At 45.1% G+C, this 12,975-nt stretch overlaps 1 protein-coding gene across 1 annotated transcript in view; it reads left to right on the top strand.

Moving 5' to 3' along the window:
• The first annotated feature begins 2,849 nt into the window (after nucleotides 1-2,849).
• Nucleotides 2,850-12,975, top strand: part of CLCN4 (chloride voltage-gated channel 4) — a 79,745-nt gene continuing 69,619 nt past the window's right edge. Inside the window, exons 1-2 of the mRNA XM_003793043.3 lie at nucleotides 2,850-3,071; nucleotides 4,225-4,486. The gene's annotated coding sequence lies outside the window, so the exon portion shown is untranslated. The remainder of the gene's footprint in view (nucleotides 3,072-4,224; nucleotides 4,487-12,975) is intronic.

Genomic DNA, 12,975 nt, shown 5'->3' on the forward strand with positions numbered 1-12,975 from the left:
AAAAAAAAAAAAAAATGGCTGGGAAGTAGAGGATTTGGGGCATCAAATTATACTTTACAAGTAATTTTATTTATTTATTTATTTTCTGAGACAGACTCTCACTCCCGTCACCCTGGGTAGAGTGCTTTGGCATTATAACTCACACCAACCTCAAACTCTTGGGCTAGAGTAACCATCCTGTCTTAGCCTCCCAAGTAGTTGGGACTACAGGTGCCGGCAATAATGCCTGGATAATTTTTCTACTTTTGGTAGAGACGGAGGTCTTGCTCTTGCTCAGGTTGGTCTCCACCTCCTCAGCTCAGGCAAACCATCTGCCTTGGCCTCTCAGGGTGCTAGGATTACAGGCATGAGCCACCACTCCCACCATACAAATAATTTTAGACCAGGGTTTTTCGCCTTGACACTACTGATATTTTGGGCTTGATCTTTCACTGTCACAGCAGGGAGGGGGTGAGGGCAGGGGATGGGCGGAGGGCTCTTGCCTGTACTGCGGGATGTTGAGCAGCAGCCCTGGCCTCTGCCCACCAGATGTTGGGAGAACACAGCTGTGCCCTTCCCAGTGTGGCAGCCAAAAGTGTCCCCTGGCATGAAAGGAGCAACATCTCTTCTCATTTAGAACCACTGTTCTAAACCTTATGTGACATTTGTAGAAAAATGAAAGATAATCAAGAGAAAAAATGGAAAAGATTCAAAGGGATAAAAAAGAAATCCGTGAAGAAACTAAGAGCCAGTATAGAGAAATTATAATTCAAAGTTATTCCATAACTATTTGAAGAATCTGTTCATGAAGGACGGGAATGGCTGACTTTCTATCTCCACAGAGGGCAGAATAAGAAGTGGGTTTATACAGAAGAGAAATGAAGACTGGACATGATTCAGCATTAACACTGGTTCCTGACTCCTTTTCCTTGAAAATTTTTATGGGCCAAATAAGCTAGGACTAGGACTTTTTCTCTTGGAGCTTTGTGGTTAAGATTTGAGAATTTTCTAGTAATGAAATCTGCATTAAAAATTAACCCAAAATGGGGTGGCGCCTGTGGCTCAAAGGAATAGGGTGCTGGCCCCATATACCGGAGGTGACGGGTTGAAACCCAGCCCCAGCCAAAAACTGCAAAGAAAAAAAAATTTAACCCAAAAGGTTTATTCCATGACCATGTCTACTATAGTCGTTTAAGAAAACAATAACTGGCTCGGGGCCTATAGCTCAACAGGCTAAGGTGCCAGCCACATACACCTAAGGTGGCGGGTTCGAATCCCCAGCCTGGACCCGCCAAACAACAATGGCGGTGCAACCAAAAAATAATAGCCGGGCGTTGTGGCGGGCGCCTGTGGTCCCAGCTACTTGGGAGGCGGAGGCAGGAGACTCGCTTGAGCCCAGGAGTTGGAGGTTGCTGTGAGCTGTAATGCCACGGCACTCTATCCAGGGGGACAGCTTGAGGCTCTGTCTCAAAAAAAAAGAAGAAAAAGAAAACAATAACTGGGCAGTGCCTGTGGCTCAGTGGGGAGGGCACCAGCCCTAATATACCCAGGGTAGCAGGTTCAAACCCATATACTGAGGGTGGTGAGTTGGGACTGGCCCCGGCCAAGCAACAAAAAAATAGCTGGGCCTTGTGGTGGGCGCCTGTAGTCCCAGATACTTGGGAGGCTGAGGCAAGAGAATTGCCTAAGCCCAGGAGTTGGAGGTTGCTGTGAGCCAAGCTGCCAGGGCACTCTACCGAGGACAACAAAGTGAGACTTTGTCTCTAAAGAAAGAAGAGAAAAAGAAAACAATAACTTTTTTCTTGCTACAAAAGCAATACCTGTCAGAAATTAGAAAATATAGCCAAGCTAAAAAGAAAAAAATTTTAAATACCCCTAATCCCACTAACCAGTGCAATACTAGGTTTGATACGTCAGTGAATTCACTTCCTAATCATTGTCTGTTCATATATAAAAAGTATATATGTAGATATAAATATATTACACCTACATACAAAAAAATGGATCACTCAGCACATAATGCTTTTGGAGCTTCCTTTTTTCATTTCATCCACAAGTAGCTACTACCATAGTAGTTTTAATTCTTCCATTGTATAGATGTGTTATAATTTAATAAATGCTCTGTTTTGGGAGATTTCACTTCCTTCTGGTGCTTTGAGATCATAAATAATACTGTAGCAAACTTTTCTCTAGTAAGTTCTTCGCACTCTTCTTCCTCCTCCCCAGGGCAAGTTCCTGGATATAAAATTGCTGGGGGGAATGATACCAATTGCTGTTGGGGTGCACAGTAATTGGTCAAATTATGCATATTTGTAAGGCACTTGGTAGGAATTGCTAAACAGTCCACCAGAAAGACCGCTCAATTTTCATTCTCATCGGGTTTTTGTTTTGTTTTGTTTTTTTTAAACTCTTTGCCAAATTGACAACGTGATAGGTGAGGGTGGAGGACGTTGGGAGTTATCTCAATCTGTCGAAAATTGCATGGCCCAGTTTTAGGCCTTTTCTGAATTGCCTGTTTGCAGTAACGTTTTTTTTTCACAGTTGAGCAATCGCCTGGAAAAAGAGAAGGTGGAACTAACCTATTAAAAAAACTGCTCTAGGATGAGGACGGTGCCTGTATTTTGTTGGCTCAGCCAAGCTAGAACTCGGAGCCTGGCTGTTTGTACCTGCTACCTTGCTCTTTAGACCGCAGGAGGGCATTTTATATGCTCCTCCCCACCTCCCACAGATTCTGGGAACTCCATTCACAGTAGTCCCAGTAGCCCAGCCTTTGAGGGTGGGGCCCTGTCCCGGGACGCTGAATTCTCTCTGGACACGAATGCACTGAGGGTAGGAGGCCAACGACATTGGCACTGTGGGCCTCCGAAGCCAAGAGGTGACCCGGCAGGCGGGACAGGACTGAGCGGCTGGGCGGAGCACGTGATGCTTCCAGCCTGCCTACCCGACCCTCCCGGTGCCTGAGGCTGAAATCGACATTGCCCGTGGCAGGAAAATGAGCTTGTCAGCTTCCGCCTCGCTTGGACCCTCAACCCCAAGGAGCAGGGGATTTTGGTAACATTTTAACTTTATATGTCAGGATCTGAAAGCGAAAGGTAAGTTGCTTATCACTCTGAAAAACAAACTCTAGAGCAGTGACCTAGAAAACCACATTGCCACTTTGTTGATTTTTAAAAACTGCTGTCGAAAATACAAGATTGTTGTGAGAGGCAAGGGCTGTATTTATCCTCAAATTAGAGATGAACCTTCTGAACAGAAATTTGGTTAATCTGGAGGGAACGGTGGTACAAGGGCCAGGGTTAAATATAGGACAGGAAAGCTGCTGGAGTAAATAGCAAGTAAACTTAACTCCAGCCTGTCTGTAAAACAATCTGTTTCACATCTCTTTCAGGGGTGTGAGTAAAGGGAATGTTAAAATTGTGATTTTTAACTTCTGTGAAAAATAATCTGTTTGAAACTAGAATACAAATAGAAACAATTTCTGCTTTTGTCCTTTTACATTTCCAAGACGTTTATGTGGTTTGGCCAAAGAAAAGTTTACATGTGCACTATTTAAGTTTGAAATATGCTATTTCAAATTTATGAAATTATCACAGTTGGAATTTTCTAAAGGCTTTCTAGGCAAGGCTGTTTCAGTTGTGAATGCGAAATGTTGACACTGTGCATATTTTCTGTGATAGTAAATGACTCACTTCTTCAGAATGTGATAAAAATTAGAAAATGTGAAATAGTTATTGTGAATTAATTCTTTGATGTCTGAGAGATTAAATGCCTTGTCAGAAGGTTTAAGAAAACACAGACACAACTACAATCATGCTCATGCAATGCTTTTTTGTGTGTTATGCGGCAATTGAAAAACACAATAGTGCTTTAGTTTAAATCAGCAAATATTCAAGTAAATAGTAGAAATATGTGGCGGCACCATTTTTTCTTTGGCAAATACAAATTGATATTGGAATGCGGCTATCGAGAGTAATTAAAGTATAATTCATAAGTGCAATTAGTATAATATTCCATAATCAACTGTTTTGAATTAAAGTATTTGATATATTTGATATACGATTGAAGCATTGAATGTGTATGCAAAGTATGTCCATGCATTCTATATCTTGAGCGTCATTTTGATTTGCACAAAGTAGATTTATTTCTCCACTGCATTTGATAAATACTGGTTTTAAAATAAAACGCTACTTTTTTTTCCCTTTCACTCTAATCCCCTTATTGCTTGTTCTTTTAAAATCCTATTAGGCGCTCGGAGCCAGTAATAATTTGGTTTTCTCCTGTGGGCTGTTTCTTTGTCGTAATTCTTCGGGGAAAGCCAGGCGAGCTGCACACGTCGAGCATCACTCGTTCCTCGCCGCCCGGGACTTCCAGGGTCTTTCCCCGGACCCCGCACCGACCTCCCGCCTCGCCCCGAGGCGTCACGTGGCAGCGTGGGGCCCCGCTGAAGAAAAGATGCTCTAGGATGTTGTCCAGGTGGGCGGCCGGGCGGCGCGATGCAGCACTGCAGGTAAGGGGCACGGGACGCCTGCATGCCGTCCCTGGTGCCCCCGGTCCGCGGGCCTGCAGCCTGGCAGCCCCCTAGAAACTGAAAGCGGGTCCTTGGGCTGCCGCAGTGCCTGCTGTCCACAGCTGTGCTACTGCTGAGGCGGACCGCATGCCCCCGGCAGGGGGTGGCCTGATGCAGGCGCACGCGTGACTTGGGTCTCTGCATGCCCACCCCGCGAAAGCAGCCAGGAGCATCTTGTTCAGGAGGGAAAAAATAAATCTAGAGTGACTGTACTGCATGCATTCTAAGGGCAGAGAGGAGGCTCTTAAGAGGTACCTATGGACCGTTCCCATTGTCATTGTGCTTCTCAAATGATAACCTGTTTACTGATCATGGTGATTTGCCAGTAGGTAGCCTCATTTCTTTCAAAGGAAAAGCGTGCTGAGGAAGGGAAACTTCTTGGTTAGCTATTTAAGAACTAGATGTGCAACCTAAATCGTTTTGCATTATTTTGCAAGGTTCCAGCACTTACAGGACATACATCAGAAATGTATTTCTTTTTTTTTTTTTTTTAATTTCAGGCGTTTTAAATAGATTTTAGAATAACAGTATCCAATAAAATAAATTGCAGCCTCCAAAGATAACATATGAGTGTAAGAGACACCTACTGGCTCTAAGGACAAAATGATCTTTAGAAGGGGCTGGGGGTGGAAATAATACCAAAACCTAAGAATTCCTAGCATTCTTTTTAATTCCCTTGCTGACTAATTAGGTTGCTCAATGAAGGGACTGGGTGACTCAGCAGCAGATGGAGTGGGGTCAGGTGACTCTTCAGTTCTTGCATGACAGTGGGGGGGGATTTTTTGATTTCCAACTTGGAGCCTCCTAGTTTATATTCCTTTCTCTAGGTTAAAAGGAAACTGTACCCAGGATATGTGTGGCATCCTTAGGAGGAGAGTGTGGCATTCTTTCTTGTAAAACTGGCCCCCTCTGGTGTCAGTAAACCTTATTGGAGCTCACATCATGATTAATTTGACCTACCAGCAACTTTTGGAGAATCTAAAGCAATGCTATTTTCATTGATTATTGAAGAAGGCATTTCTTTCAGAATTTGAAATACCCTGGTGTGTTGTTGCTGTAGTAGTTCAGTAATTTATTGTAATTTTCTTCCTTTGATTCAAATTGGTTACAAGAATTAAGATTCCCCAGGACCCCACCCTCCCTTCTTTTCCAGTCCTAACCTAGACAGACCAAAGCAGATGATAGAGGCAGATATAATAGAGACATGAATTCCCCTTCTGCCTTTGTAACTGTGTATCCTTGGGCAAGTTACTGTGTGTCTTTGGGCCTCAGCTTTCTCATCCTCAAAGTAACAAAGGGATTTAGGGCAGGGTTTCTCAACCTCAGCCTATTGGCTTTTGGGACCAGATAATTCTTTGCTGTGGGCTGTCCTGTGTGTTACTGTAGCATGTTTATCAGAATCTCTGGCTTCCACCCACTGAATGCTAGTAGCAAATCCCTCCCCTCTACCAGTTTTAGCAACCAAAAGTGGTGCCAGACATTACCAAATATCCCCCGAGGGCTCCATTGTGCCTGTTTGAGAACCTGATTTAGATGGTCTCTAAATGTTCTTCTGGCTCCAACATTCTAAAATTCATTTTGCTGTGATTTGTTTGATCCCGAGCTCTTGATCAGAAATCTGATCCCCTTTCACAGTGTCATATATATTGGAAAATCCAGTGTGAAGGCCTTTGCATACTGTGGGTTTCCCAAAATAGCCTCCGTCATCAAGGGTAGGGTGCTGTTTATATGCTGTGTGTAGCTGGGAAGCTGGCTTGGCAGAAAAGAGTGTCAGAGAAAGAGGGGGAAAAAAACCACTAGATGAACATGTGCTGAAACCTGCTGGGATTGGTGCTGAGCAGACCCGGACAATATCACTGTATGTTTTACTATCTTTGGTCCTGGGATAGACCTGGCAGCTGAGAGTCCATTTCCTTGTCTGTAAGAGTGGGAATAACAGTGTCTACTCAGAGGTGATGTGAGGATGAAATGAGATAATGTCTGGCTGAGGCACCTAATGTGATGAGGGCAAGATGGTGGCAATGACCATGCAGCTAGAAGGAGGCATACACAAACTGCCTGCAGGACCGAGACAGGGCCACTCTCTCAGGGCAGTGATGGTCACACGCTCTAAGTTTCAGTACTTGCACGTAAAGATCTGGCTGCGACACTGGGGAGAGTAACTGTGGCTGCATCACTTCATCTCTCAGAGATGTTGCCAGATCTGTCACATGAGGCCGACTGTGCTTGTTGGTCCTGCTTCCTTGGCTTTTTGGGAGGACCAGATGGATGTAAGAGGGTGTGCAAACTGGGAAACTCCTGAGAGACGTGAACTGGTTGTGGCAGTGGTGTTGCAAGGTGCGGGACAGGTTTATGGTGTGTGTATGGGTAGGTGGGATGTTTAGAATGGCTAGAAAACATTTCCTTGTTCCCCAGGCCTGGGACCTTGGTATGTTCCTCCCCATATTCCTTTGCCATCAGTGCTTTCCCTCCCTCCCTGTCTCTCTCCTTCTCACCATCTTCCCCTTCCTGGCCCCTTCAAAATTGGTCCTGGGAGGGCTTAGGAAAGCCCTCCTGGGGAAGGCTTCACTTTCAGTGAGAAAGAACTGGAAGCAGCTGTTCTCATGCTGTCCTTTATCCCTACCCAGCCGTCCCAGGGAAGGACTCTCAAACTCCTGTGTGCCTCAGCATGGGTTGGCATTCTCAGTGAGTGATCTGGCCTTGTCTCTCCAACAAGTCAGTTATCAGGAAAGAAAATTTTAAAAAGGGAGGTACAGAAAGCTGGGCACGGTAGCTCATGCCTGTAATCCTAGCTTTCTGGGAGGCTGAGAAGGGTGGATTGCTTGAGCTCAGGAGTTCGAGAGCAGCCTGAGCAAGAGTAAGACTCTGTCTCTACTAAAAAAAATAGGAAAACTAGTTGGGTGTCATGGTGAGCGCCTATAGTCCCAGCTACTTGGGAGGCTGAGGCAAGAGGATCACTTGAACCTAGGAGTTTGGGGTTGCTGTGAGCTGTGATGATGCCCTGGCATCCAACCCCAGAGCAACAAAGTGAGACTGTCTCAAAAAAAAAAAAAAAAAAAAAGGCCAGGCATGGTGGCTCATGCCTGTAATCCTAGCACTCTGGGAGGCTGAGGCTGGTGGATTGCCCTGAACTCAGAGGTTCAAGACCAGCCTGTGCCAGTGTGAGACCCCATCTCTAAAAAAAAAAGGGAGGTGCAGTATTCTCCATCAAATAAAGCTCGAAAGACAGAATAGCCAAATATAGTTTATGGACCTTAATTAGATCCTGGCCTGAACAAAGGTATTAATAGAGACTTTAGGGATATTTGGAAACATTTTGATGTGATGGGGTATTAGATGATACAAGAAGACCATTGTTGCCTTGATGAGATGTGAGAATCTGTGGTGTGGTTAGCAGCCCCTCAAATGGACGCAGTGATCTTTATCCTGGCAGCTACAACTTTGTGTAATTCTCTCCCTGTGAGTTTGGGCTTGGACCTAGTGTTTCGCTTCTGATGGGTACCGTACAGCAGCAGTGATGAGATGAGGGGAAAAAGGGATTTGGGCCTCTGCTTTGGGTATGTTTTTTTCTTGGATCATGAGCATAGAAGAAGGGAGCTACCATATAGTGAGCAGCCTTACAGAAAGGTCTGTCTGGTGTGGCGAGGTCCTGAGGTCCAACAACCCCTGAGGAACCCATCAATGGTGGAAGTAAGCTTGGAAGCAGAGCTCTTGCAGACCCCCCTTCCATTGAGTCTTGAGATGGTTACAGCCTTATGAGAGACCTAGAGTGGAGGTACCCAACTAAGCCACTCCTAAATTCCTGACACAGACACAGTGAGATAAGACATTTGTTTCCTGCTGCTATATTTTGGGGTAATTTGTTATGTAGCAATAGATAGATAGCTAATGTAGAAGACTTTTAGTTTTTGGAGATGCATGCTGAAATATTTAGAGATGAGGCATCATGGTAGCAACAAATTCTTTTTTTGAAACATTTTTGATATGTCTTTAATCTATGGCTGAACAAAAGACAGATGAATTCTTGTACTGTCATACTTGGTTCAACATTCAATCTGTTGCAGTATCATGTGTCCTGTAGCCTCTGGGAAATTTCACTGTACACTCATGGGAGAAAGTTCACTTTTAAATGGCTCAGTTAAATGAAGAGAGGGAAAGAAATGAGGCAGATATGGCCAAATGTGGACAATTGCTGAATCATTGAATCTGATTGCTGTTACTTGCTGGATTCTTCTGTCTAACATTGTGTGTAATTGAAAATGTTCATAACTAAAGGTCTTTTAAAAGGAAAAGAAATGTAGACTCTTGGGCATGTGGGCATTCTGATTTGGTGGGTCTGGGGGGTGAGGCCCAGGGGAACCTTTTAACCTGACATCTTGGCCTTCTCCATTGCCTCTACCCATTAGGTCTACCTGCCAGTTTTATCAGAACAAGGAGCTTAATAGTGAAGGCTCATCTCTTCTACCATCAGTAGGGTCTCCTTTCCATTCCTGGTCTTCTAATCCACTTTCCAAAGGCAACCACTGACACCTTTATTATATATTCTTTCAGAAATTATCTGTGTAAATATGTCCCCATTTATATATCATTTCCTTCCTCTTTTTTACATTTATTGGAATATAATTTACACAGAATAAAATACATGGGTCTTAATTTGATTGTTTTTGACAAATCAAGACAGAGAATGTTACCAATACCCTTAAAGGGTCTCATCTTGCCCTACTTTAGCCAAACTCCCTGGTAAGAGGCAACCACCATTCTGATTTCTGTTAGCACAATTTTTGACTGTTCTTAAACCTCATATAGATAGAATCATACAGTATGTACAGTTTCATATCTGGCTTCTTTCACTCAGCATGATTTTGAGTTTTGTCCATGTTGTTTCGTGTAGCAGTAATTTATTGTTTTCTCATAAATACCGCTTTTAGAGATAAAATGGGAGCACTCAGTATACCCAATTTCTTTTCTTTTTTTTTTGAGACAGAGTCTCACTATGTTGCCCTAGGTAGAATGCCGTGACAAGTACACCCACAGTACAGTTATTTAACCAGTCTTCCATTGATGGACATGGGGATTAGTCAACCTTTTGTCATCAAGTGATAACGGTATTATAAGAATGTAAAAACTCTAGCATTTATATGTTGGGAATGAGCTTCAAAGTCAAAGCCACCTTTATATTTTGCATATGGGGAAGAGATGTCCAGACAAATCAAGTGACTGCTCAAGGTCACATGACTGATAGTGACAGCTCTGCAGAACAACTGAGGTTTCTTGATGCTCATACAGAATTTTCTTTTTTCCACTCTAGGTTCTGGGAGGGCAGGAGCTGTGTTTGTCTTATTTAGTATTGTAAACAGTACATAGCACATAGTAGGTGCTCATCAAATATTTGTTGAATGAAAAAATAAGTGCAGCTTAGTATCTTAAGAAAGGACTATCAATATTGTGAGAACTGCAAAGGCATCTTGGTTCATATCCTCATGAAACTGTCATTCAAGTTGAGGAAAGAAGAGATAACTGTTTAATAGGTTATGCTATTGAGTGAAATATAGTAGGAGGCAAAGGATGGATAGTGCTAGACTGAAAAAGGCCAGTTAGAGAGGGAGGTCAAGAAGGCCTCTGAGCAGCTGGCACTGGAGCAGATTCATGAATGAAGCGAGAGAGCAATGTGTGAATACGAGTGGCTATGGATGACGGAATGGCTGGTGCAAAGGCCCTGAGGTAGGGCTGAGCCACAGCAGTGAGTCAAAGGAAGAGTAGTCCAGAGAACATGTGGTCAGAGAAGAGGCAGGGGAAGGCTATGCAGGAACTTGGCAGGCGTGGGGCTACCCCAGATTATTCTCACTGTGATGGAAAGCCATTGGTACAGGTTGGGCACTGTGGCTCACACCTCTAATCCTGGCACTCTGGGAGGCCAAGGCAGGAGGATCCCTTGAGCTCAGGAGGTTGAGACCAGCCTAAGCAAGAGTGAGACCCTGTCTTTACTAAAAATAGAAAAATTAGCTGGGCATTGTGGCAAGTGCCTGTAGTCCCAGCTACTTGGGAGGCTGAGGCAGAAGGATCGCTTGAGCCCAGGAGTTTGACGTTGCTGTGAGCACATCATTCTAGTCTGGGGAACAAAGTGGAACTCTGGCTCAAGAACAACAACAAAAAAAGGGTGGCACCTGTGGCTCAAAGGAGTAGGGCGCTGGCCGCATATGCCGGAGGTGGCGGGTTCAAACCCAGCCCTGGCCAAAAAAAAAAAAAAAAAGGACAGCCATTGGTGCTCTTTTTGGGGGGAGTGACATGTTAGGACTGTCTGTCCTCCTAGGAGAGTCCTGAAAGCCTGGGGTCAGGCCCATGACCCGTACCAGAGATGAGGCTGTGGTATGGGTATTTTCCTTTCAGGACATTGTTTGCCTGTGTCCCATCATTGGCAGTTGATGAGGACTGTCCCTGTGCCAGTCTGTGTTCTGTGTTCTCTCTGGGAAAGCCACCCTCTTGCCCTGTGTGTTGTGGCCTGTGGCTCATCTCTGTGGCCACCGCTGCCTGCCCAGCAGTTACACAAGGCTTCCCGATGGCCTGTTTTCCTGGGTTTATTTGGCTAAATGTGAGTTATTTTTTTCCTCCACTGCAGGCCTTGGAGGCGCTGATTGGGTTAAGAGGGCTTTGTGCTTAGCAGATAGCAGCTCTAACCACCAGGATGACAGATGGGCTATTTCCCTCCTAGCTGAGTCATGCCTTGTATTTGCACCCCTTTCCCCCAAATGTGCAAATTGAGTGAATTGTCCGTCCTTACCTGGGCCATGTGGCCTTGTTCTCTTTGGCGTGGCCAGTCTAAGGACACCAGGAACAACACATCAAAGCTGGTTTTGATTCCTTCCTGCATTTAACCTTCACAAAGTTGCTTGTCATGAGTGTCTACTTGAATTATTTTTATCCAAGAGAGAGTGTACCTTAGGTAAGCAGAAAATAGGTTGTTGTGGAGAAAAACCTCAGAATAACAGTCAAGGGAAAGCCAGCCTGAGGAGGTCCCAGGAGATTGAGGAACATAGAGTGGTATTTCCCACCAGCACGGTCTTTAGCAGCTCTTATGAGTTGAATTATGTCCCCCCCAATTCTTATGTTGAAGTCCTAACCCCCAGTATTTCAGAATGTAACCTTGTTGGGAGATAGGGTCTTTATAGAGGTTATCAAGTTGAAATGGGGTCATTCTGGTGGGCCCTAATCCAGTATGACTTGAGGGACACAATGTCCTTATAAGAAGATGACATTTAAACACAAACAGATACAGAGGGAAGACCACATGAGATGTAGAGAGAAGGTGGCCAACTGCAAGCCAAGCAGAAAGGCCTGGAAAAGATCATTCCCTCAGGGCCCTCAGATGGGACCAGCACTGCCGACACATAGATCTCAGACTTCTGGTGTCCTGAACTATGAGACGACACATTTCTGTTATCTCAGCCGCCCAGTTAGTGGTATGTGTGATGGCAGCCCTAGAAAACTCATACAGCAGTGTTTTTGGTGGGTACATGAGCCTTTCCTGCTAGGGAAGTCAGAGGGTAACCCAGGTGCCTTTAATGAAGCTCTCTGGCATAATTTGGGAGAAGCATGGTGGCCACCATGCCCTCTCAATGGAAGCCAGTAGCTCCCAGGTCCTGAGATGACAGAGGCCTGTGAGCTAGTGTGGAGGGAGGTCCTCAGGGCCTCGGCTTGGCCCAGTTACCCCACTCACTGTATGACTTAATCTCACCTTTGCCTCAGTTTACTCATTTGTGATGTGGGCCTGAGGTTGACAGCACTTAATTCCTAGTGTCAGGAGCTCTACTGACTTAATATGTGTGAAGTAGTTACAGTGGCTCCTGACACACCTTGAGCCCTATCCAAGGTTGTTGTTACCATTATTATGGGAAGGAGGCGCTGGGGAAATTCTAAATCCTTGGCCTTGGTGCCAGCAACATAGAGACCTCAAGGTCCTACTCTCAGCTCCCAGGGTGGGGGTGTGAGAATCTGAGTCTGTAGCATTACCCACGGCCACGCTCACTGGGCCTATAGGCTGGGTTTCTAAATGGGGGAATAGCTGTATGGCTCCAGGACACACATGGTCACACCCTAGATCAGTCTGTCTATAAGCCAGACTGTAGGAAGGAGGGTACTGGGGGCAGGGAGGGGCTAGGGAGGAAGTGAGGGGAGGAAGTGTCTCTATAGGTTTGAGGCAAAATTTTGGAACAGGCAGTTTCTTTCTGCTTGTGCTTTTGCTCTGAGCATCCCTTTCTTTGAAACTCCCTGCTTCTGTGGCCCTCAGCCCTTTGTTGGTGGCCACCAGTGGGGTCCTGTTACAGTCAATGCCACCTGGTCATCTCCATTTCTGGGGAGCCCAGCCTGGTGTTTGGAGTATTAGCTGGAAGGGGTGAATGAATCATGCCCCCCTCACCATCCTGAAGGTGTCT

This window comes from Otolemur garnettii, unplaced genomic scaffold (genome assembly GCF_000181295.1).
Source record: "Otolemur garnettii isolate 467f Iridium unplaced genomic scaffold, OtoGar3 scaffold00065, whole genome shotgun sequence".
NCBI classification, from domain to species: domain Eukaryota; kingdom Metazoa; phylum Chordata; class Mammalia; order Primates; family Galagidae; genus Otolemur; species Otolemur garnettii.